The following is a 23,682-nucleotide window of genomic DNA, read 5'->3' as shown; positions in this document are numbered from 1 at the left end:
GGGCGGAGGCTCAGGGGAAGAGGCGGAGCGGTGGAGGGATGAAGCGGAGTGAGGGTGGGGCCTGGGGGAAGAGGCAGAGCGGTGGAGGAATGAGGCAGAGTGAGGGCAGGGCCTGGGAGAAGAGGTGGAGCCGTGGGGTGATGAGGCAGAGTGAGAGCAGAGCCTCAGGGAAAGAGGCCAATCAGTGGGGGGATGAGGTGGAGTGAGGGTGAGGCCTGGGGGAAGAGGTGGAGCAGTGGAGGGATGTGGCAGAATGAGGGCAGGGCCTGGGGGAAGAGGCAGATCAGTGGGGGGATGAGGTGGAGTGAGGGCAGGGCCTGGGGAAGAGGCAGATCTGTGGGAGGATGAGGTGGAGTGAAGGCGGAGCATCAGGGGCAGAGGTGGATCAGTGGGGGGATGAGGCGGAGTGAGGGTGGGGCCTGGGGGAAGAGGCGGATCAGTGGGGGGATGAGGCAGAGTGAGGGCGGAGCCTCAGGGGAAGGGGCGGATCAGTGGGGGGATGAGGCGGAATGTGGGCGGAGCCTCAGGGGAAGAGACGGATCAGTGGGGGGATGAGGCGGAGTGCGGGTGGAGCCTCAAGGGAAGAGGCGCAGCGGTGGCAGAATGAGGCAGAGTGAGGGCAGAGCCTCAGGGGAAGAGGCAGAGTGCTAGAGGGATGAGGTGGAGTGAGGGCGGAGCCTCAGGGGAAGAAGCGGAGCGGTGGAGGGATGAGGTGGAGTGAGGGCGGGTCCTGGGGGAAGAGGCGGAGTGGTGGAAAGATGAGGCGGAGTGAGGGCAGAGCCTCAGAGGAAGAGGTGGATCAGTGGAGGGATGAGGCAGAGTGAGGGCGGGTCCTGGGGGAAGAGGCAGAGTGGTGGCGGGATGAGGCGGAGTGAGGGCGGGTCCTGGGGGAAGAGGCAGACTGGTGGCGGGATGAGGCGGAGTGAGGGCAGGGCCTGGGGAAGAGGCGGAGCAATGGAGGGATGAGGTAGAGTGAGGGTGGAGCCTCAGGGGAAGAGGCTGCCACATCCCAGGGGCAATGCAGACTGGGCAGAGCAGACACACCAGCTTTTGCGAACTGATCCCAAGAGGGAGACTCTATTTCTGAGTAAAATTAAGCCTCCGTCAGGATCTCCTGGTAGATCTCTCAAATGGCAGGATTATTTTCCACCTGAGGCACATTCTTAAAATGGGTTTCCAGCCAAGCAGTTCCTGCACAGCACTTGGAAAGCCAATGAGAAACCTCTTACACAGCAGGTAAACAGAGCTAACGTGTGTGTGTGTGTGTGTGTGTGTGTGTGTGTGTGTGTGTGTGTGTGTGTGTGTGTGTGTGTGAGACAGAGAGAGAGAGAGAGAGGAACAGGGAGGGGCCAACCCTCAAACACGCATTTTAATCACCTGGTGGGGAGGGGGAATCCTGACATTGGCGCATTCTAAAAGTGAGGCTTAAATGTTACTTTGAAATCTTGTCAGCTGCCCCAGATGTGGCAGGGCTCCAGCTACCTGGTCCAGGTGGCTGCTCCCCTGCTGTCCTGGGACATATGAGAAGGGACCCCAGTGCAGCCCCCCTCACCCCCTTCCTGGGAAGAGGGAAGAACCCTAAGGAGCAGAGATGAGACTGGGTACTTCAGGGGGCTGAACTGAGGCAGGTGGGGGCTGGTGGGTTCGGGGGGCTGCATTGATGGTGGATTCTGAGCAAATAGGGTGAGTGCTGGGAGGGTTCACTGAGTGTGGTAGGGGTCAGTGGGGCGGCGGGACAGGAGTGATGGGGTGGGGATGATGGCAACTGGGGGAGGCTGAATTGAGGGGTTGGGTGGGGACAGAACTGATGGGGGTTGGGGTGACAGGATTAATTGCTGGGCAGGAGACATGCACTTGTGGGGCCGAGAGCTCCTGTAGCAGGGACCAAAATCACCTTATCCAGTATGTGATTGAGTGGGCGACACTAATTCTCACATCGCACACCCTGAGCTCTGATGGGCAGGGGAGGCGAGTTCAAACAAGACTGACTTACAAACTCAGTATAAACTTTTATTAAAATCTCATGATTTCTGGGCCAATCTCGTGATTTTTGGAGGTTTGACTCACGATTTTCGTTCTCCTCAAATTGGCAACACTGCATTGATGGGCAGAGAGAGGTAGCAAATTATGACAGGACACTGTTGCCTGATTTTAGGAGGTTAATATTATGAGTTAGATAATAAGGGTTATAGGTTTGCCAATTGATAAGAAGATTCTTGTCCCAGAATCAGGCTAGACAGAGTTTGCGAGGACCCCTGGGATGTATGACAAGGACACTCACACGGAGACAAATGTAGCCTTAAAGACTTTTCCAGAGATCAATGGAATAGTAACCAAACAGCAATCAAGTGGTAAAATGATCAGAGTTACCAAGGCAACAACGTTGGTCTAGAGATATCAGTGATGCACTATCCAGCTTTTGATTAATATACTCACAGTCCTGCATTATAACCAGGGCTACTGACAGAATTGCCGGGCCCCTGGGCAAAGGGGGGGGATGGCTTTGTGCCCCCGGCAGGGGTGGAGCTGCAGGGGCTAGCTGGTAGGCTCCCTTTTCCCCCCTCCACCCATCAGCAGCTCTGGGTGCCCCACATGGCTGCTGGCCTGGCAAGCGATTTAAAAGCGTCCAGGAGCCCCGGGCTGCCAGGGGCACCGCTATTGTTTTTTAAAAGCAACAGGGAGCCCCCAGCTGTTGCTACACTGGCAGCCGCAGGCCCTTTTAAGTCACCCGGGCCCCTGGGCACTTGCCCCCCTTTATCCTGCCCCCAGCAGCCCTGGTTATAACCTGGAGGTGAGAGACCAAGCACCAGCCTCGCCTCTGGCATGCCAAGAGAGTCCAGATCGCTCAGCTCTCGAGTGGGAAGGACAGAGCTTAGGAGATCCAAGAGCTGGAGAAGACTGACCAAAATAACTTCAGAGTTTTACTGAACTGACTGACTTAAAACTCACAACTCAGAACTAACGGACTAACCAAGCAAAGGGCGATACACAAAGAACTAAGAAGTCTCTTAGGCATGGTGGGACCCCCTTGCCACAGAGCATGAACACCTGAACCCTCCTTCTATGTCCAAACTTCATTTCCTCTCCCACAGAAATACTGGGGTGCCCTCACTCCATAGGCTGGTGTGTCTGTATGTACTGATAACATATACCCACATATTAATGGCATTAGCTCATTCTCTGATTTCTGCCCTACCTGGTCATTTCAGTTCTTCTCCAAGTTGAGGCAAATCTGGTCAGTTGAAAGAGGGTATGTACTGAGGTAGCCCCCAAGACCACCCTGCTTCGACACATCCTTTATCTAGCTCTGTTAAAGGGTGCAACCATATATGGACCTTAAGCTTTTACTCATCACCAACTCTCGAGGTGAAAGGCCCTAAACACATGTACACTAACTTTGCCTTAGAACATACAGGATGTGGCCTGTAGGTCCCTTGCATTGCAGCCAAAACACTCTAATATACATCTCTAAACATATTATAACCTATTATAATAAAACAAATAGTCAAACTCATAAGAAAAGATATAGAGGCAAGTAAGCAAGCTAGCCCTATAGGCTTCAATATCCCCAATCGATCACAGCTCTCTACCCCTGGTCTAGGAGATAGGGGAAGGTAGAGAACAGGGAAAGGTCATTGTGTTGGGAATGTCCCCAGCCACCAGAATTTACCAGCCCTGGACCAAAGGATGGAGAGAGGCCGAGGTGGAAAAACGATGCTAGATGAACCCCATCCATCACAGTCTGTTACCCTTGGAGCAGAAAGTGGGGAAAGGTGAGAGGTACCAAACTGTGCTGGGAATGTCTCCATCCATCACAGCTTACTGCCCTGGAGCTGTAGGGTGGGGAAAGGCAGAAGCAGCAAATTGTGACAGGGCATGAAACTGCAGGGTAACAACTGTGGTATGTAACCTCTTGTTTAAATTAGCCTCTGCACTAGATGTCTGGCAAGTAGCTAACAATACCGATTTAAAAAAAAATAAAAGGCCTCAAGGCAATGCTGGAAATTACAGGCTGGTAAGCCTAACATCACAATCAGGCAAACTGGCTGAAACTGTGTTTCTGACAATTGTGTTCTTTACTATAGCTCAAGGGTAGTTAATTACTTTTTATCAAGGTCCAAATATCTTGGTCAAAACGTAGGCAAAGTCCAGTCTACAGAGGATGGAAGCCAGAGAGATGGGGGCTGCAGCGGAGGGGTGTGCCAGGGCTGAAGGTGCAGGGATGGGAGCTGGAGAGGAGGGGCCTGTGGCCAGCGGGTGGGGGAGGATGGGAGCTGGAGGGGTGAGGTCTTCGGCCAGCGAGTGGGGGAGGATGGGAGCTGGAGAGGAGGGGCCTGCGGCCAGTGGGTGGGGGAGGATGGGAGCTGGAGAGGTGGGGCCTGCGGCCAGCGGGTGGGGGAGGATGGGAGCTGGAGGGGTGGGGCTTGCGGCCAGCGGGTGGGGGAGGAGGTGAGCTGGAGAGGTGGGGCCTGCGGCCAGCGGGTGGGGGAGGATGGGAGCTGGAGGGGTGAGGCCTGTGGCCAGCGGGTGGGGGAGGATGGGAGCTGGAAGGGTGAGGCCTGCGGCCAGCGGGTGGGGGAGGATGGGAGCTGGAGAGGTGGGTCCTGCGGCCAGCGGGTGGGGGAGGATGGGAGCTGGAGAGGTGGGTCCTGCGGCCAGCGGGTGGGGGAGGATGGGAGCTGGAGGGGTGGGGCCTGCAGCCAGTGGGAGGGCTCTGTGAGTGGGGTGGAAGTGAGGGGGCACTGGGTCTCCAGGATCTGTTTTTGCCAGTTTAGTGCTGTGTCAAGGTCACTCGCCTGGGATGGTGCCAGCGGCTGCATGCCAGTGTGAAGGGATTCCCCTCGCAGCTTCTTCGGCAGCTGCAGGACGGGGCTCTCCGAGTCCTTCCTCTTCAGGCTGGCTGACGTGGTACCATCGAGGGAGGATGGGAGGATCAGGGGCTCCTCTAAGCAGGACACGGGGGTGCTGCTCATTCTCACAGGGTCACCCTCCAGTCCTGCGGAGGAGAAGCAGAGACCGGGGTGAGGATCCAGAGCAGGAGCTAGCGATCGTGCGCGGACACAGGCTGGCTGTGTTACGACAACGCCTGCAGGCCCCAGGCAGGCTCAGGCCTGACTGAGCCGCCTGGGAACACAGCCCGTCCCACTGGGTTTACAGCCCTGGTACTCGGGTGCATCTGCTTTTGGACACCTGAGAAGTCAGGCCCCTGGGGTCTCGAGCTGGGCTTACAAGGCAGCCGAAGCCAGTGGCCGTTTTCGGATGGCACTGGCCTGAGTTGCCTGTCAGTCACAGGCAGAGGCAGGCAGGTGCAGCTCTAGGCATTTTGCTGCCCCAAGCACGGCAGGCAGGCTGCCTTCGGCGGCATGCCTGCGGGATGTCCTTGGTCCCGCGGATTCAGCGGCGCACCTGCGGGAGGTCCGCCGAAGCCGTGGGATCAGTGGACTCTCCGCAGGCATGCCGCCAGAGGCAACCTGCCTGCTGCTCTCGCGGCGACCGGCAGAGCGCCCCTTGTGGCTTGATGTCCCAGGCATGCGCTTGGCGAGCTAGTGCCTGGAGCCGCCCCTGGAGGCAGGAGCAGGAGCTCAGCCTGCCGTGTCCTGTCCCTTGCTGGGACATGGCCCCCTGCCTTCCTACAGCCACCTGACAAAGGCCAAGTTAAGTCAGGGTCTTCCCTCCCAGCTGGCAGCTTTGGCCAGTGCCCCATTAAAAGCCAGACCCAGACTGGGGGTGGGGTTTCCAGGTGCAGTTCCCCGGGCTGATTTTGCTGCGGTGTCCTGCCCCTTGGAGCGCCCAGCCTCGCAGGTGAGATTTGATGGGGCACATGAGCAGACAGTCACAAGAATTGCCTCAGAGGAAGGCCCTGGGCCAGGCCTGGCTTCCCCCGCTACTCCACAGGGGCCCCAGCTGCAGGGCCCACTTGGTCAGATCTTTGCCTGGGGCTGGCACTTCTCTGGGAGCCTGGTGTCAGTCAATGCTCGTGGGACGGTCTGGGCTTGGTATGTACATGGCCAGAGACTTCTGAGAAGAACAGCAGGCAGCCACCCCCGCTGTGCCAGCCATCTGTCCCTCCACATGTTAATGCCAGGTCATAAAGGGCTTGTCTCCACTGAGAGGTTAATTCAGATTAAGGGTGGGTACAAATTTAAGGCAGAATAGTTATTCTGGATTAGCTTCCCGTGTGAACGCTCTTATTCTGAATTGAGTGATTTATTCCAAGTTTAGCTTTGGAAGTGAATGAAGCTAACTTGTTATATAGCACCTCTAGGCCAACGGGCGGCCACGTCAGTCACTTCAGCCCAAGCAGAGTTTCCTGTGAGCATGTGCGACTCAGGCCCATCCCCAGCACTGTGCAGGAGACCCCCAACCCCCTCCCGCCAGCCTAACAAGGCAAATTACCACCCACCTCCACATGTGTAGTTGGAGTCCCACTGGGACCACTCAGGGACAAGAGAATCCAGGACCTGCTGCAGGCTGGTGGCTATGGTACCACCTCGCTTCCTAGTGCCTGCCCAGCCTCGGAACCAGGGCATCTGCAAAGGACAGGATTTCAGTGTTACTGTCTGGGTAACAAGGGCAGATTTCCCAGCTTGAGGGGAACTTCACCCAGTCAATGATCTCGTCTCCTCCGCCTGCTGGAATGGCAAAAATGGCTGCAGGTCGAAGCTAGACACATTCAGATTAGAACAAGGTGTATATTTTTGACTGTGAGGGTTATTAACCATCGGAACCAAGGGTCGTAATGGATTCTCCATCACTAACCAGTTTCAAATCCAGATTGGATGCTTTTCTTCTCATAAACACAAGAACAAGGGACACCCAGTGAAATTAATTGGCAGCAGGTTTAAAAACAAACAAAAGGAAACTCCTTGCCAGAGGATGTTGTGAAGGCAAAGACTATAACAGGGTTCAAAAAAGACCTAGATCAGTTCCTGGAGGACAGATCCATCAATGGTCAGTGGCACAGCCCCATGCTCTGGGTGTCCCTAAAATTCTCACTGCCAGAAGTTGGGAATGGGCGACAGGGGATGGATCACTTGATAAGTTGCCCTGTTCTGTTCACTCCCTCTGGGGCACCTGGCAATGGCCTCTGTCGGCAGAGAGGACACTGGGCTTGATGGACCTTTGATCTGACCCAGTCTGGTCGTTCTTATGATCTGCTGTAGGAATTATTTCAAGGCAGGTCTCTTGAGGTCACAGGTCACAGTGGTCCCTTCTGGCCTTGGAATCTAGGGATCTATTAACCCACGGAGGTTTCCATCCTGTGCCCATCACCATAGCATCAAGCTCCTTCCAGCCATGCGTTATGCCCCTGGCCTCTCCTGGGGTTTAATGGCCTCTGTGTGGCGAGGGAGAGGAGACAATACTACTGACTCCCTGGCACGTCTAGCAGCCCCAGCGGTGGCCCAAGGCCTGTCACAGACACAGCCCAGACAGTTCCTGACCCAGGAAGCTCTACGGACACACTGTGGAGGGTGACCAGGGAGAAGGGTGGCCAGCTGAGAGCCAGGGTCAGGAACCTGTTTTCCCCTCAGAGCCACAGGCCTCCTGTGCTTGGAACAGGAGAGACTGGGCCCTGGCTGGTGGGCTGGCGGGCACAGCAGGGCCAGTTTAATGCTGCAGCCTGGAGGACCAGGGACAGGAGACAGACTCGGCATTACGGTCCTGCTCCCAGAGGTACACTGCTGCTTGGCACCCATTGATTTTGGTGAGCGCTAAGCACCCAAATTCCTCAGTGGGTCTGGGCCTGTGGCACCACCTCCTCTGCATGCAGCTGGCCTGGGAACCACGGTACCAGCCCCTGCTTTCCCCAAGGCACCGGGCCTGCAGGCAAAGAGACATGTCATCATGAAAGCCGGTCTTAGACAGCCGCTAGGACGGATAAGCCAGCGGCCTGGCTAAGCCATTCCCACAAGGGGGGCTGTCTGGCCCAATGCCCTGCAGCACTTCCCAGGGTGGCTAGGCCCCAGCCTTACCTTGGAGCTGGGTTCCAGCAGGTTGTCCCCATGCAAGCCCGAGATTGGGAGAAAAGCCACAGTTGCTGGGTTCTTGTCCAGCTGGCAGAGGCAGGCACACATTTCCTGGCTGATCTCCTGGTAGTGCTGGCAACTGTAGGGAGGCTCCGTGGCATCCATCTTGTTCACACAGATGACGAGCTGCTTGGCTGGCAGATTGCAGGCCAAGAGGACCTGCTGGCAGGTGGCAACGCAGCTGGCCTCATGCTGTCCCTCGGCTGCAGGGACCAGCAGCACGGCAGTGCTGGCCTGGGGGAGATGGTAACTAGTTAATGCCCACAGCAACCCGAGTGTCACAGACGTGATGCACACGAAGCCAGGGAACCACAGACGTGAGCACTGGGGTAACGCACCAGCTACGTAACAGCCGCCCATCCAGAGCACAGAGCAGCCCACGCCCATTGGGGCCTCGTGCTGGGTGCGTGGCCCACACCCACTGGGGCTGGGTGCTTGATCTGGTGCCGGGCATGGCCATGGGGCAGGGAGGCAGGTGTAGGGATTCCGCTGCAGGGCAGGATGCAGATACCCTCTTTGAGGTGGGCTGGGGGTGCTGGGTGAGGGGCACAGTGACTAGGGGGGCAAACCCCTTCTTCCCCCAGAGAAGAGGAAAGGGAGGAAGGAGACAGGAATGAGGTGTGTGGCGGGGAGGAAGCAGCAGAGAAGCCAAGGGCCACAAGCCATGCCCTGATGACACATCCTGCACATCAGCCCTGAACATTTACTTACTGCTAGGGCCACGTGCCCTGCGACCTCCCGGCGGGGAATTAAAGGGCAGCAGCAGAATTACCATCAGCCAAGAGATGGCTGGTCAGACAAAAGGTACCACGGCCGAGCCCCCTCCACCTGACCAGGACAGTAATAGTGATGATGAAATGCTAAGGGAAATTAGAGAGGCTATCAAAATTAAGAACCCAATAATAGTGGGGGATTTCAATTATCTCCATATTGACTGGGAACATTTCACCTCAGGACGAAATGCAGAGATGAAATTTCTCAATACTTTAAATGACTGCTTCATGGAACAACTGGTACAGGAACCCACAAGGGGAGAGGCAACTCTAGGTTTAATCCTGAGTGGAGCGCAGGAGCTGGTCCAAGAGGTAACTATAGCAGGACCGCTTGGAAATAGTGACCATAATACAACAGCATTCAACATCCCTGTGGGGGGAAGAACATCTCAACAGCCCAACACTGTGGCATTTAATTTCAAAAGAGGGAACTATACAAAAATGAGGGGGTTAGTTAAACAAAAGTTAAAAGGTACAGTGACTAAAGTGAAATCCCTGCAAGTTGCATGAGCCCTTTTTAAAGACACCATAATAGAGGTCCAACTTCAATATATACCCCAAATTAAGAAACAGTAAAAGAACTAAAAAAGAGCCACCGTGGCTTAACAACCATGTAAAAGAAGCAGTGAGAGATAAAAAGACTTCCTTTAAAAAGTGGAAGTCAAATCCTAGTGAGGCAAATAGAAAGGAGCACAAACACTGCCAGCTTAAGTGCAAGAGTGTAATAAGAAAAGCCAAAGAGGAGTTTGAAGAACAGCTAGCCAAAAACTCCAAAGGTAATAACAAAATGTTTTTAAGTGCATCAGAAGCAGGAAGCCTGCTAAACAACCAGTGGGGCCCCTTGACGATCAAAATACAAAAGGTGCACTTAAACACGATAAAGTCATTGCGGAGAAACTAAATTGATTCTTTGCTTCAGTCTTCATGGCTGAGGATGTTAGGGAGATTCCCAAACCTGAGCTGGCTTTTGTAGGTGACAAATCTGAGGAACTGTCACAAATTGAAGTGTCACTAGAGGAGGTTTTGGAATTAATTGATAAACTCAACATTAACAAGTCACTGGGACCAGATGGCATTCACCCAAGAGTTCTGAAAGAACTCAAATGTGAAGTTGTGGAACTATTAACTAAGGTTTGTAACCTGTTCTTTAAATCGGCTTCGGTACCCAATGACTGCAGGTTAGCTAATGTAACACCAATATTTAAAAAGGGCTCTAGAGGTGATCCCAGCAATTATAGACCGGTAAGTCTAATGTCGGTACCAGGCAAATTAGTCGAAACAATAGTTAAGAATAAAATTGTCAGACACATAGAAAAATAACTGTTGAGCAATAATCAACATGGTTTCTGTAAAGGGAAATCGTGTCTTACTAATCTATTAGAGTTCTTTGAAGGGGTTAACAAACATATGGACAAGGGGGATCCTGTGGACATAGTGTACTTAGATTTCCAGAAAGCCTTTGACAAGGTCCCGCACCAAAGGCTCTTACGTAAATTAAGCTGTCATGGGATAAAAGGGAAGGTCCTTTCATGGACTGAGAACTGGTTAAAAGTCAGGGAACAACGGGTAGGAATTAATGGTAAATTCTCAGAATGGAGAGGGGTAACTAGTGGTGTTCCCCAAGGGTCAGTCCTAGGACCAGTCCTATTCAATTTATTCATAAATGATCTGGAGAAAGGGGTAAACAGTGAGGTGGCAAAGTTTGCAGATGATACTAAGCTGCTCAAGATAGTTAAGACCAAAGCAGATTGTGAAGAACTTAAAAAAGATCTCACAAAACTAAGTGATTGGGCAACAAAATGGCAAATGAAATTTAATAGGGAGAAATGTAAAGTAATGCACATTGGAAAAAATAACCCCAACTATACATACAATATGAGGGGGGCTAATTTAGCTATAACGAGTCAGGAAAAATATCTTTGAGTCATCCTGGATAGTTCTCTGAAGATGTCCACGCAGTGCGCAGAGGCAGTCAAAAAAACAAACAGGACGTTAGGAATCGTTAAAAAGGGGATAGAGAATAAGACTGAGAATATATTATTGCCCTTCTATAAATCCATGGTACGCCCACATCTCAAATACTGTGTACAGATGTGGTGTCCTCACCTCAAAAAAGATATTCTAGCACTAGAAAAGGTTCAGAAAAGGGCAATTAAAATGATTAGGGGTTTGGAGAGGGTCCCATACGAGGAAAGATTAAAGAGGCTAGGCCTCTTCATCTTGGAAAAGAGGAGACTAAGGGGGGATATGATAGAGGTATATAAAATCATGAGTGATGTGGAGAAAGTGGATAAGGAAAAGTTATTTACTTATTCCCATAATAAAAGAACTAGGGAGCACCAAATGAAATTAATAGGTAGCAGGTTTAAAACAAATAAAAGGAAGTTCTTCTTCACACAGCGCACAGTCAACTTGTGGAACTCCTTACCTGAGGAGGTTGTGAAGGCTGGGACTATAACAATGTTTACAAGGGAACTGGATAAATTCATGGTGGCTAAGTCCATAAATGGCTATTAGCCAGGAAGGGTAAAGAATGGTGTCCCTAGCCTCTGTTCATCAGAGGATGGAGATGGATGGCAGGAGAGAGATCACTTGATCATTGCCTGTTAGCTTCACTCCTTCTGTGACACCTGGCACTGACCACTGTTGGTAGACAGATATTGGGCTAGATGGACCTTTGGTCTGACCCGGTATGGCTGTTCTTATGTTCTTATGGCTAAATGAAAAAAGTGTCTTCAGGTAGCCTGCTTTTCAAAGGGGTTTTCTTCTTTTCTAATCCACTGCCTTCATGGGGATGTTCCAAGTGGTTCTCACTAAAATCCCCATAGGAAAAAAACTTTTAAAACCTTTTTCTTAGTAAAGGTTTGTGGGTTTAGGCCTGGGATGCTTCTGCATGGACTTTTTTTTATTGAAACATCCTCATAAATAAAGAAATGTGTTTTCAGATAACCTGTTTTTCAAAGGGGTCGTCTTCTCTCTAATCCACTACCTTCAAGTTGTTCTTACTAAAAAATAACCATGTTAGTCTAAAACTTTTTTTACTTTTATAAACCTTTTTTTAACCCTAAACTGTTTCTGCAGACACACATTTTATTAAACCATCTATGCCTAAGGGGCCATATAGCCTATTTTTCAAAGGGGTCTTCTTTTCTAATCACTACCTTCAGAAGGCTCTTTTAAGTACTTCTTACTAAAACCTTCTTCTTGTCAGGTTTAGACCAGGGTGTTTTTTTATTGAAACACCCCTGTAAATAAAGGAGTGTCTTTAGGTGGGGTTTTTCTTCTAAAGTGTTTATTTAATAAGTTAAAACAGAGGGTATTTTAGGCATTACTTTACAAATAAGCACCCCTTTACTAGTGTGTGCTAGTTAGCATTTGTGACAGGGTTTTGTTGGTTTAGTTTAGAGCAAAGCAGGTGGCCTCTTAAAAAAACAAAAACAAAAGGCAAAAATCCTAGGCTCCATACCTTCGCTTTTTTAAACGTTAAGGGTAAGAAAGCTTTCATTTTATATAGTAAGCTTATTTACACTTAACATTCCTGTTCTTTTTAGTACAAGGCTTTCTTATCTCTAATTACAAAAGCTGCTTTTTTTACTTTGTTCTTACTAACCCTGTTAGCCTAAAACCTAGAAGAAAAACTTTTATAAACAGATTTTTAAACCTAAACTGTTTCTCCAAACTTACATTTTATTAAAACACTTATGCACATGGGGCTAAATAAAGAAGTGTTTATTCCTTTACAAAACTTTCACCTCTTTGTTAAAAAGTGGAAAAAAAACAAGCTTCTTCTCTCTAAATCAGTGGTTAACAAAATAAAAAATATATAAACTGTTACTAAATTGTGGGGTTTTAAACCTGGGGTACTCTATTTTATTAAAACACCCCTATAAATAAAGGGCTGTGTCTTTAAGTCAATATAAAGCAGAGCTTTATTCCATTACAAAACTTAATGTAACTAACTTATGTTGGTTAAAAATCAGCCTCCTTTTTAATCACAGCTATCATCTGCAAAAGCCCATTGTCTTTTATTGGGCTTAGAAGAAACAAAAAATAACCAGTGCTAGCCTAAAACGTAGAAAAAAACCTTTAAAATTGTTTGTTACTAAAAGCTTATGGTTTAAACTTTTATTAAAATCCCTTTGTAAAAAAAGTAGGTCTGATTGGCAGTTACAAGGAAGGTGGAGGGAAGGGGAGGAGGAGAAAAGGGAGTTGGCTCTTGTTTAAAATCTTGGGCCACTAAAATTGGTTCAGAAAATAAATTTTATAACGCGGTTGTAAAACCACCTCTGATTGGCCCAATCCAAGGGCGATGATAAACAGCCTGAAAGTTTCTAAACTGTGCCATTGCCTCATTTTACAGAAACACAGTCAAGGTAAAGCTCTCTCTGCCTCCGATTCAAACATGTGCTCTTTCTCTTTCCTTTGTTTTTTCTTTTAGCCCCTCTTTTTTCTTAACCTACTCTGATACTGAATGCTTTTTTATTATGTGCTTGCTAAATTTCCTAGCTTTTAATGTTTTTATTTACTTTTTTATTCTCTTTTTTATTAAGTGCTTGGTAAATTTCCTTTTTAAACCTAGTTTTAATGTTTTTTAGCCAGTTTTTTGGCTCTGTGCTTACTACATTTCCTTTTTAATCCTGTTTTTATAGCTTTTATTTACTTTTTGAGTCATGTGCTTAGTACATTTCCTTTTTAAACCTATCTTTTAATGTTTTTAGCCAGTTTTGGCTCTGTGCTTAGTAAATTTTCTTTTTAAATCTAGTTTTGTTTTTCGTCAGTTTTTCACCACGTGCTTACTAAATAGGTTTTGTCTTAGTTTTTAATACTGTTTAATGCTTTTGTTATTCACTTTATCATGTGCTTACTAATTTTTCTTTTTAATCCTGTTTTTATAGCTTTTAATGTAAGGTAAAGTGCATAGGGACTACAGGATTGGTTCAACAAGTTCATTCTGTGACCTAATTGTAAAACAGCCTCTGAGTGGTCCACCGAAAGAAGGGGCTAGCTTCCCAGGAGCGTGGCCCAAAACAGCTATCATTTCGCTACCAACAGTCAAGGGGGCAGGATGTTTTACTCTCCCTGTGTTCAGCAACACCAGCATTCTATTCGTTAATAACCTTCCCTTTACCAACAGCAAGTCTTACTCAATGTATCTAAGCACAAACACACGGTGGGGTAAAATGCTTCGCTCTGCCTCTGTTCAGTAACACAAACATTCTATTCTTTAATAACAAAGCTCCTTACTCACTCGCATCCAATAAACTTTCCTGAACATCTCTCATGCTAAACTTTCAATGTATTGAATTTTCTATTCTTTTATAGCATACCTTTACGAGCCATCTTTTTTCAATAAACCTTCCCCAAAATTTAAGCTTCTCTCACTCTAGTCTTTTTTTCTCTCAATGTATCCAAGCACAACACTTCCCCCATTCAAACACAACCTTTTTTTTTCAAAGTGGCCAATGGCACCAAACTTCGGGGCCACTAGAAACAGGATGGAAGGCCGGGACAAAAGCCCCACAGGAGGCATGGAAACCTGGCAAAAATGCATGGTGATGAAAGCTATCAAGGTCATACTACTTACCTCTATAGAGGTGTGGGGTCGGAAGGAACAAGATGCCAACTTCACCAATGAATGAGCACTATCAACTGCCGTGACACCTGTTATACCCTCTCCAGAGTGGTGTCTACCATGATAACAGTTGGATGCAGCAGTAGGGGGCTACTCTGCTATAACCCTTTTGACACTCATTATGTCAACAATGATGCCCAACAGGAATAGAGTGCTGCCCTCATTGCAGGGAGGAGGTGACTGATACAAACTCCTTATTTCCACACAGGTGGCTAAGAGGGGTGTTCCAAAGAGGATGGAGCTCGGCTGTTCTCAGTTGTGGCAGATGAGTGAACAAGGAGCAATGGTCTCAAGTTGCAGTGGGGCAGGTCTAGGTTGGATATTAGGAAACACTATTTCACTAGGAGGGTGGTGAAGCACTGGAATGGGTTATCGAGGGAGGTGGTGGAATCTCTTTCCTTCAAGGTTTTTAAGGCCCAGCTTGACAAAGCCCTGGCTGGGATGATTTAGTTGGTGTTGGTCCTGCTTTGAGCAGGGGATTGGACTAGATACCTCCTGAGGTCCCTTCCAACCCTGATATTCTATGATTCTAACAGCGCAAAGAGGAGGCCTGTGTTCCAGAGCATAATCCTGCCATGTCTGCTTGATTCAGTAATGCTGAGTTACTGATCCCAAGGAAGCAGGGGTAGCTAATACTGCCCCTCTGTTTATCAAGAGGTGATCCTAAAACAGGCTTCCATTTGCCTGGACCACATCCCAAGACCACTGGAGGAGACCAACCTGCAGCTTGTGGAATGCAGGATCTACTATCAGGCTGATGTTTTGCTTGGCGAGTTGAAGGCTCCTCATAGGTTGAACTGATGAGCTTTTCCAGCCACCTGAGCTGGGTTCTTTGACGACGATGGTAATTGGCAAACCAGTAATAGACCTGATCCAACTTCAAGTTCGTATCCTGAGCCAAAGTGTCCTGCAAATCCAGGTAATCAGGGGAAAAAGAATATACCACATCCAAATAACCATGCTCGTCCCTCCAGTTTTCAAAAGCAATTGGACAATATGAGCTTCCAGACCCTCATGCAGGTCCCTGGAGAACATGCATAGCTCCCACTGATTGATCAGCTCATGAAGAGGAAGAGAGCAGAAAAAGCTAATTCTCTCTTGACATCCTATGAGAGAAAGGGAACCCCAAGAATCCCAATGGGTTTTTGCCTTATCTGTAATTTAACGGCTATAAATAATCAGCTAATGGAAATAAGCACATTTTTAGAAGTGAAGGTAATTTACCATTGGAACACAAATTATTGGGCTCAGCGCAGGAATCACTGGGTGACATTCTATGGCCTGCCTTATGCAGACTAAACTCTCATAATGGTCCATTCTGGCCTTAAAAAATAATCTATGACAGGTCTTTAAAATCTCTTGTGTATTACATTAAAAGTCTACATTAAGAGAATATTTGATTTAAGCAATCAAAAGTCCAGATGTGCCAGTTGAGGTTTCACATGTAACCTTTACTCTTCTCCCTTGTATATATTCATTACTATAATCTTTTGTTAAATGAACATAGATTTCTTAAATACAGTACAACAATTTTTCTCTGTTAGATATATATGTAGCATCTTGCAATATATTTTCTTACTTTTAAACTTACTATACTATCATTGTGACAATGAAACTATGTCTTTATTGATTTTGGCTATTTATATAATAGATTTTCCTCTTTCTCAAGTAAGTAGTTTAAAAATTTAGTCAACATACATGTATCATATATTTTGTTTTCAATCAGAAGAGGAACCTTCCTTGGGTGTAATTCAAGGAAGTTAACTACAAAGCGAATTTAATCACAAACTTGGGGGCCTTATACATGCTATCAAATGTCACTGTTACTCTATGTTGTTGTATTTAATCAGTGGAATACTGTGTGAGAATGGCTTGTTGTGTGCATTGCATAAAATAACTTTAAGAGATTTGAAGTAGTACACAGGCACATATCTAAGGTTGTAGAAAAATTATTATATTAACCTACTTGATAAATTACAAGATCATGTAGCATAATGCCCACACACAACAGGACACAGTTATGGTCTAGTGTGCTACTTTCCAATGTCATTTCCTGACCTCTAAGCTCTTAACTGAGCAACCTTAGCATCCTCTTAACACACATTTTTGCATATTGCTGCTGTTTTAATGAAAATATATTTTAAAAAACATATTTCACAATGCAGAACTAAGCTCAACATGTCCAGAATAACCTGTTCCCCATACACTGTGGGGGCTTGAGGAAGGGGCCCCTTGAGTGAAAATTTTCGGAGTGCAGCAGTTTTTACCTTATAAAACCAGGAATCAGACAAGTATCAGAGGGGTAGCCATGTTAGTCTGAATCTGTAAAAGCAGCAAAGAGTCCTGTGGCACCTTATAGACTAACAGATGTATTGGAGCATGAGCTTTTCTGGGTGCATGCACGCATCCGATGAAGTGGGTATTCACTCACGAAAGCTCATGCTCCAATACGTCTGTTAGTCTGTAACATGCCACAGGACTCTGAATCAGACAAGGATTCCTGCCAAGTCCTGGCTCATTCAGAGGTCACTTTCACTACATCTGTCTCTGTCCAGCTAAGCTAGATACACATATGCACAGGGCTGACTATTTTGGCTGCAAACTTTACAAGCCTAGCAAGAAAACTCAGTGCACTTTTAAATGGGTTATAACTCAGTCAAATCACAACCAGTTAGCACCAGAATACCTATGGTGGTTCTCAGGGAGAGCTATTTCCCTGCCAAATTTCACCCAATCATTTCAACACTAGAGCTGTTAAAACACTATTATAAAAGGGAAGACATTTTCTCCCACTTCTTTGCTCTACAGAACGACTGAGTTTCTTTTGCTTAAGCTTAAAAAAATATTAGAACGCACACCCCTTTGGGCAATGATCAAAGATGAGAAACTGCAGTCCGAAACCTGACTGAAACAAGGGATTAGATCGGAAACATTTATGTCACCTTGATCACAGTAGCTGCTGCTCTTCCTGTGCAAGGCAACGTTCAGCAACAGCCCAAGTAACATTGTAGCATATAGCATCCATACCAGCTGATCCATGTTTGGATTCATTGTCACATTTGCAGCAAATCTGCGCAGCATTCTGAGCACTTTTTTTGGATAGTTTTGCTTCGTTGTGCTTCAGGACAGAGGGAAACTGGTGGAGGATTCCTGTGCAGAAAAGAAAGTATAATCACCAAGGTCCAAAACTGCGCCATTAAACTCAATGGAAGTTTTGCCATTGATTGCAATAGGAGTAGGCCAAAGTTTCAAGTTAACAGTGAAACCTGTTCCCCAGGAAAGGTCCATCTTAGGATGTGAATACAGCCTTTTAGTTTCCATCCACCACACCCCCACATTACAGTAAAGGAAGAGCACCAGATCATCCCCCTGCCAAGGTACCTCTTCCTGCACCGGAATTTCTGCACCGACATCAGGGAATCTGTGTGGTGTTTCTCCATGTTTTCGTGGTAGTGGATCTCATTCCAAAGTTGCACCAGCTCCTTCTTCTCTTTCACCCTGCAACACTAAGACAATAGCAAGGGCTGAGCACACCCTCTCCAGACAGTCAACCAATGTCTTTTACAGAAGGGATAAAACCCCTCTGTACCCTGAAAGTACTGAAAGGGATTCACGCTGGATCAGCTGAGTTGGTAGCCTTCCCCAAAAGTATGAGTCTCTTGCATGGCCCACTATTACTTCTCAACCCTGCACAGGGCACTCCATGAAAGAAAAGAGCTCATTATGCACCTGTGGCTTTAAAAAAAAAACACAGCGAATTTAGACCTGATGAATGGTCCAAAGCCGACAGCTCTGGAAACTGAAGTCTCTTCTCACCACAGAACACACACAGCACGATCACTAGCAGCCCAAGCTTCCTCACACCATCCCACCCATGGGCTTCATCCTACAAGGGGTTGAGCACTCAGGACCTGATCCAGCAAGACACTTAAGGACATGATGAGCTTTAAGCACAAGAAGAATCCCAGTTCCAATGGGAATTGCAATTCTGTGGCCCCTGGAGTCATTTACAGTCCAAAAAATGCTTTCTTTTACTAAGAGATGTTTTGTCCATGATTTCCCTACAGAGCTCAGCACTGTGTACCCCTTCCCCAAACTCCTCAGGGACCTCAACAGGGATGTTCTGACTCCTGATATATATGTTATCAGAGCTTGTCTAACATCACTTCTCCACCTTCCCTGTAGTTCCACTGAAGTGACCACTGATTGCACATTCCTACCTCCAGGAGTCTGCAGGCTGTGTTATGCTGTCCCTTGTGGATAAGGACAAGCACACAGGCTTGGACTACATTGATGTTGGTGAGGAAATATTCCTGAAGTTTGCACCCCATCATTGCCTTGACCAGCTTCTCCAGGCTGGGAGACACGCTGTGAAGATCGCCACAGAGTTGTCCTGCTAGATCCAGCAGCTTGGCCTGTGGAGGGTCCTTGTTTTCATTCTTACTAAGCAGTGCCATGAATCGCTTCATGCTTACATTCGTCCAGACACCTCTTCTATGCAACAAAGAAACAGCATCTGATGTGTGAGCTGCTAGACGAACACTCCCCTCCCTATCAAGACACATTGCTAGCTTCTAATTCTCCCTTATGCTAGATGTTAAAATACTTCACTGCACTTCTATAGCACTTTCTACCTGACTGTCTCAAATTACAAAGAGTAATTAAGCCTCTCAATCTTCCTGTTAAGACAAGAAGCGTTCCAGGTTTGCAAGTGGGAAAAAGGAGACACAGAGAGGTGCAGTGACTCGCCCCAAATGACAAGACAGTGGAACACTTTGTAATCATCAAACTTAGAGAACAAAAGCCCTTTCTTGCTAAAAGACAGGGCAAAGGAGCATCAGTAAAAGTTAGAGAGAGCAAACATTGAACATGTGGGATCTTTCAAATAATTATTTATAAAAATGATCCTCCCCCAAAACACTTGGTCTGCTACATAATTATAACCACTGACCAGGTGGTGCAAAATCTAATTATCCAGCAGAATGGGAAAACTAAAACCTCAGTCCGGATACGTGAGATCAAGTTACTGGCTGCCCACTGGAAAAACACTGACTTGGAGCATCTAAAATTCCACTGTGCAATAAATTACAGGGACACGTGACCTGTAGCTGATTCACTGGTCTTTTGTATTCTTGTCAAGTATCAGAGGGGTAGCTGTGTTAGTCTGGATCTGTGAAAGCAGCAAAGAGTCCTGTGGCACCTTATAAACTAACAGACGTATTGGAGCATGAACTTTCGTGGGTGAATACTCACTTCATCGGATGTGAATACCCACTTCGTCAGATGCATCCGACGAAGTGGGTATTCATCCACAAAAGCTCATGCTCCAATACGTCTGTTAGTCTATAAGGTGCCACAGGACTCTTTGCTGCTTGTATTCTTATAAATGCCATCAAGTGGTAACTGCCCTGCACACTGGACTTTGGAAGAAGTACCTACAGAATTAGCCATATATGCGCCTCTTGAAGGATAGGATAGAACAGTGGTTCTCAAACTGTGGGTTGGGACCCAAAAGTGTGTTGCGGACCCATTTTAATGGGATCACCAGGGCTGGCATTAGAATTGCTAGAGCCCAGGGCCAAAGCCCGAACCCCACGGCTCAGGCTTAGGTTTTGGCTTTGGCTTTGGCTTTGCCCCTGCCACCTGTTGCAGAGGGGCTTGGGTGTGCTCAGGCTTCAGTCCCCCTTCCTGGGGTTACGTAGTAATTTTTGTTGTCAGAAGAGGGTCACAGTGCAATAACATTTGAGAACCCCTGGGACAGAATGCAACTGGATAAGAACCAGAGAAAGAGTTTAGCTTAGTAGACTAGACCACATGGGCAAGTCATCCATTGTGGACCCTCAGGCTTTGTCTTCACTGCAAAAAAGGTGTGTTTTTGCATTCAGCTGGCCATCTCACCGTATAAACCTAGTGGAGATAAGGCACAGGGACTTCCACCTCTATGTAGCTAGTTGGGGTTGATCTCAGGTTTCACTAAGGTGAAAACTTCAGAGCCTGATCTCTATTAGGATTTTGCATTGAGATAACTACACTAATTTAAGCACACACTTTTTACTTCAGTGAAGAGAAAGCTGTATCCCCTTTCTTGATGAGAAAAAGGGTGTATTTTTAAATCTGTTAACTAATCTGTGTTAAAATCCTAGGGTAGACAAGGCAGTTGTAGGTTTTAAATGTATTAGCTGGTAAAGGTAAACCCTAGCATTGAACCATTGCTGGCCCATGCTTAAGTCTTCTCCCTCCCCTTTCTCCCCCACCTTTTTATTTAAATGATGCCTTTATTTGGCTGCTTAGCATTAGTTTTATATTTTATTTTTAATCTATTGCTTGAAGATTAGGACATTCAAGTTTACCTTGACTAGCTAACATGAGTTAAAACTACAACACCCTTGTCTTCACCAAGATTTTAAACACAGGTTAGCTTAACATGGGTTAAAAATGCACTTTTCTTTTTCTAGTGGAGACAAAGCCCTGGCTGCATTTACATTGGTTCTGAAATGGGCGTCCAGTTTTCATTTTCAACCTCAAGTCAGACAGGAACAAATCCAACACCAACTGAAGTCAATAGGAATCTCTCCACTGACTTACTCATAGACTCATAGACTCATAGGTCAGAAGGGACCAATATGATCATCTAGTCTGACCTCCTGCACAAGGCAGGCCACAGAACCCCACCCATCCAATTTTATAACAACCCCTATCCCAGGACAGAGTTATTGAAATCCTCAAAATTGGTTTGAAGACCTCAAGCTGCAGAGAAACCACCAGCAAGCGACCTGTGCCCCACGCTGCAGGGGAAGGCGAAAAACCTCCAGGGCCCCTTCCAATCCGCCCTGGAGGAAAATTCCTTCCCGACCCCAAATATGGCGATCAGCTAAACCCTGAGCATGTGGGCAAGACTCACCAGCCTTCAAGGGGATCAGGCCCTCAGCATGCACAGGAATTGTAAGTGCTGATTGGCTCAGCAGCTTATCCTTTGAGGTAGGACGTGCAATATCCATACAACAGATTCATTTTAATAACTCATTTTGGCTCCAAAAATAGTCAAGACAAACACTTTATCATCAGACAACCCCGCTGTCGATCCCAGCTGTCCTTGAACAAGTCACCTTAAAAAGAATTTCCCAGCCTGCAAACAAAAGGTGAAAACTAAAATATAAACCTAAAAGCAAATAAAGGGATCATTTACAAATCAAAACACCGCCCCCCCTAAAATAAAACAGGTGGGAGGAAGAAGTCACCTTACACGCATCCACAGAGATTAAAACAGAATGCACATCTGAAATTGTGTCTTTGACTATGTTCAAAGTTGTGAAAGAATGGTGTGGTGCCTGTCCAGTGGTTGGAAGTTCCACATGCTGTGGGCCAAGAACAGTCTCCTGGCTCTCCAGGGCACGATGGGGAAAACCAGGGCCGTCCCTAGCTATTTTGGCATGGGGGGGGCTGGGGGTTGGCAAGTCCTGGGGAGCGGTTCCCCACTCCCCCCAAGCCTGGGAGCCAGGGGAGTGGAGCAAGCTGGGGCCGGGTCACTCCACTTCCTGCAGGAATTAGCCAGCCCCCAGCCCCCTCAGAGGCCTGGGGCCCCAGCCTGCTCTGCTCCCGGCTCAGGGGGAACCCCCCACAGGACTCGTGGGCAGCAGGGCTGGGAGCCAGGGGAGTGGGTCGCTCCACTGCCCATGTGGTGGGTGCAGGGTTGGGCCTGGCTGCAGTCTTCAGGGGGGTGGGGGCCCTGGGGAAGAGCCGGAGCAGGGGCTGGAGCAGCTGCCTATAGGGAAGGCCGGCCCTGGGCACCCCCCACCCCACCAGTGGGGTCACACAGCTCATACTGTTCTGGTGGAGGCACAGGAGTTTCTCACGTGACAGCCACGCACTTAGGCCCAAGAAGCTTCTTCTGTGATGCGGGGGAGGCCTCACACTTCGCAGGGACGGAGGGGTAGGGTGTGAAGCAGCCCCCGGGTCCTGGCAGAGCGAGGAAGTTAATGCCGGCAGTGGGGGTGGGGGTCTCAGACACGTCCAGGACCCGCAGGCAGAAGCCCACCAAGGTGGTTGGGTGGGTCTGGAACATACTCTTGTCCAGACGCTTCTCAAGCGCCAGCGGAATGGCTGGTGCCGCTGCCCCCTCCTGCCCCCTCTCCCCACAGCAAGGCGGGCACAGGCCGGGGTGCGCAGCCCATGTGTCCGGGCTCCCGGCCGGGGGAGCCGTACCTCCCGGGGTCGGACATCGCTGCCTTGGCGCTGCTCCCAGTCCCTCCAGGTCCAGCGATGCCAAGCGGGGCTGGGATCTGCTGCGGGGAGGAGTTCCGGGCCACACGCCACCCCCCCCCCCGGCCAGGCGCCCGCAGGACCCACCTCGGTTCAGCCCAACTTGCTGCTGGGCCGTCGTGTGTAAACGCTACACGGGCAAGGGCTGGAGCGCTCTTCCCACCCCACAGCCCAGCATGGGGGAGAGATAACAGCCCCCCCTAGTGCTGCAAGGGAAGCAACGCAAGGCCCCACCTGCACTGGGGAGCAGAGGCTTAACCCACGTGCGCCAGGAGTGGGATTAAACTCTGGAGGGGGTTGGGTTAGGCCAGTTAAGAGGGTTAAACCATCTGCGCTGGGAAGGAGGGGCCGAGGGGGTGATGGAGGTTTAAACTATTTGCACCAGGGGAGAGTGGATCACAAAGATGAGGGTCACCTGCTGCACCCCCTAGAATTCAAGTCCAACCAGTGTTTCCATATCATTCCCCTTTTCAGTTGTTTGCAACTTTGCACTGGGGAGCCCTGAAACTCCACCCCCACCCCTAGCCTCTGCCCAATGACAGCATTTGTTTGTATTTATTTTAAAATGAAATTGGAGAGGAAACATTTCTGTTAGCATAACAAAGTCTGAGCTGTTTCAAACGGTTCTAGGACCTGAGTGGTTTCGGGCCCAATCCTGGATTGCATCAAAACCACAACTCCCAGGTTGAACATGTGCTTCTTGGAATCATGGTAGAAATCCACCTTGATTTGCCCAACCTTAAAAAAAAATCCTATTTTGCTCATGCAAGTGGGATTACACAAGGAAAATGGTAATACAAACTTCAAAACGTGTAAGGCACTCCGTTATCCCGATGATGAGCACAGTACATTCAGATAGGCAAATCAAAAATCAGGTCAGCTAGATGGTTTTGCATGGCAATTCTCTCTCCTTGTGACAATGTCTAGCATTTAATAGAAATCAAAAACTTTTCCATCATGTTTTTGAACCATACTAGCAGATACAATAAAT

General features: G+C 48.2%; 1 pseudogene; it reads right to left on the bottom strand.

Annotated features, from left to right (window-relative positions):
• Window positions 1-782: 782 nt before the first annotated feature.
• LOC127033541 (uncharacterized) lies at window positions 783-18,997 on the bottom strand (annotated as a pseudogene).
• Between the last annotated feature and the right edge of the window lie 4,685 nt (window positions 18,998-23,682).

This window comes from Gopherus flavomarginatus, chromosome 13, assembly GCF_025201925.1.
Source record: "Gopherus flavomarginatus isolate rGopFla2 chromosome 13, rGopFla2.mat.asm, whole genome shotgun sequence".
Classification (NCBI taxonomy): Eukaryota; Metazoa; Chordata; order Testudines; family Testudinidae; genus Gopherus; species Gopherus flavomarginatus.
The sequence above is the reverse complement of the archived record's forward strand: the minus strand, read 5'-3'. Positions and strand labels throughout refer to the sequence as shown.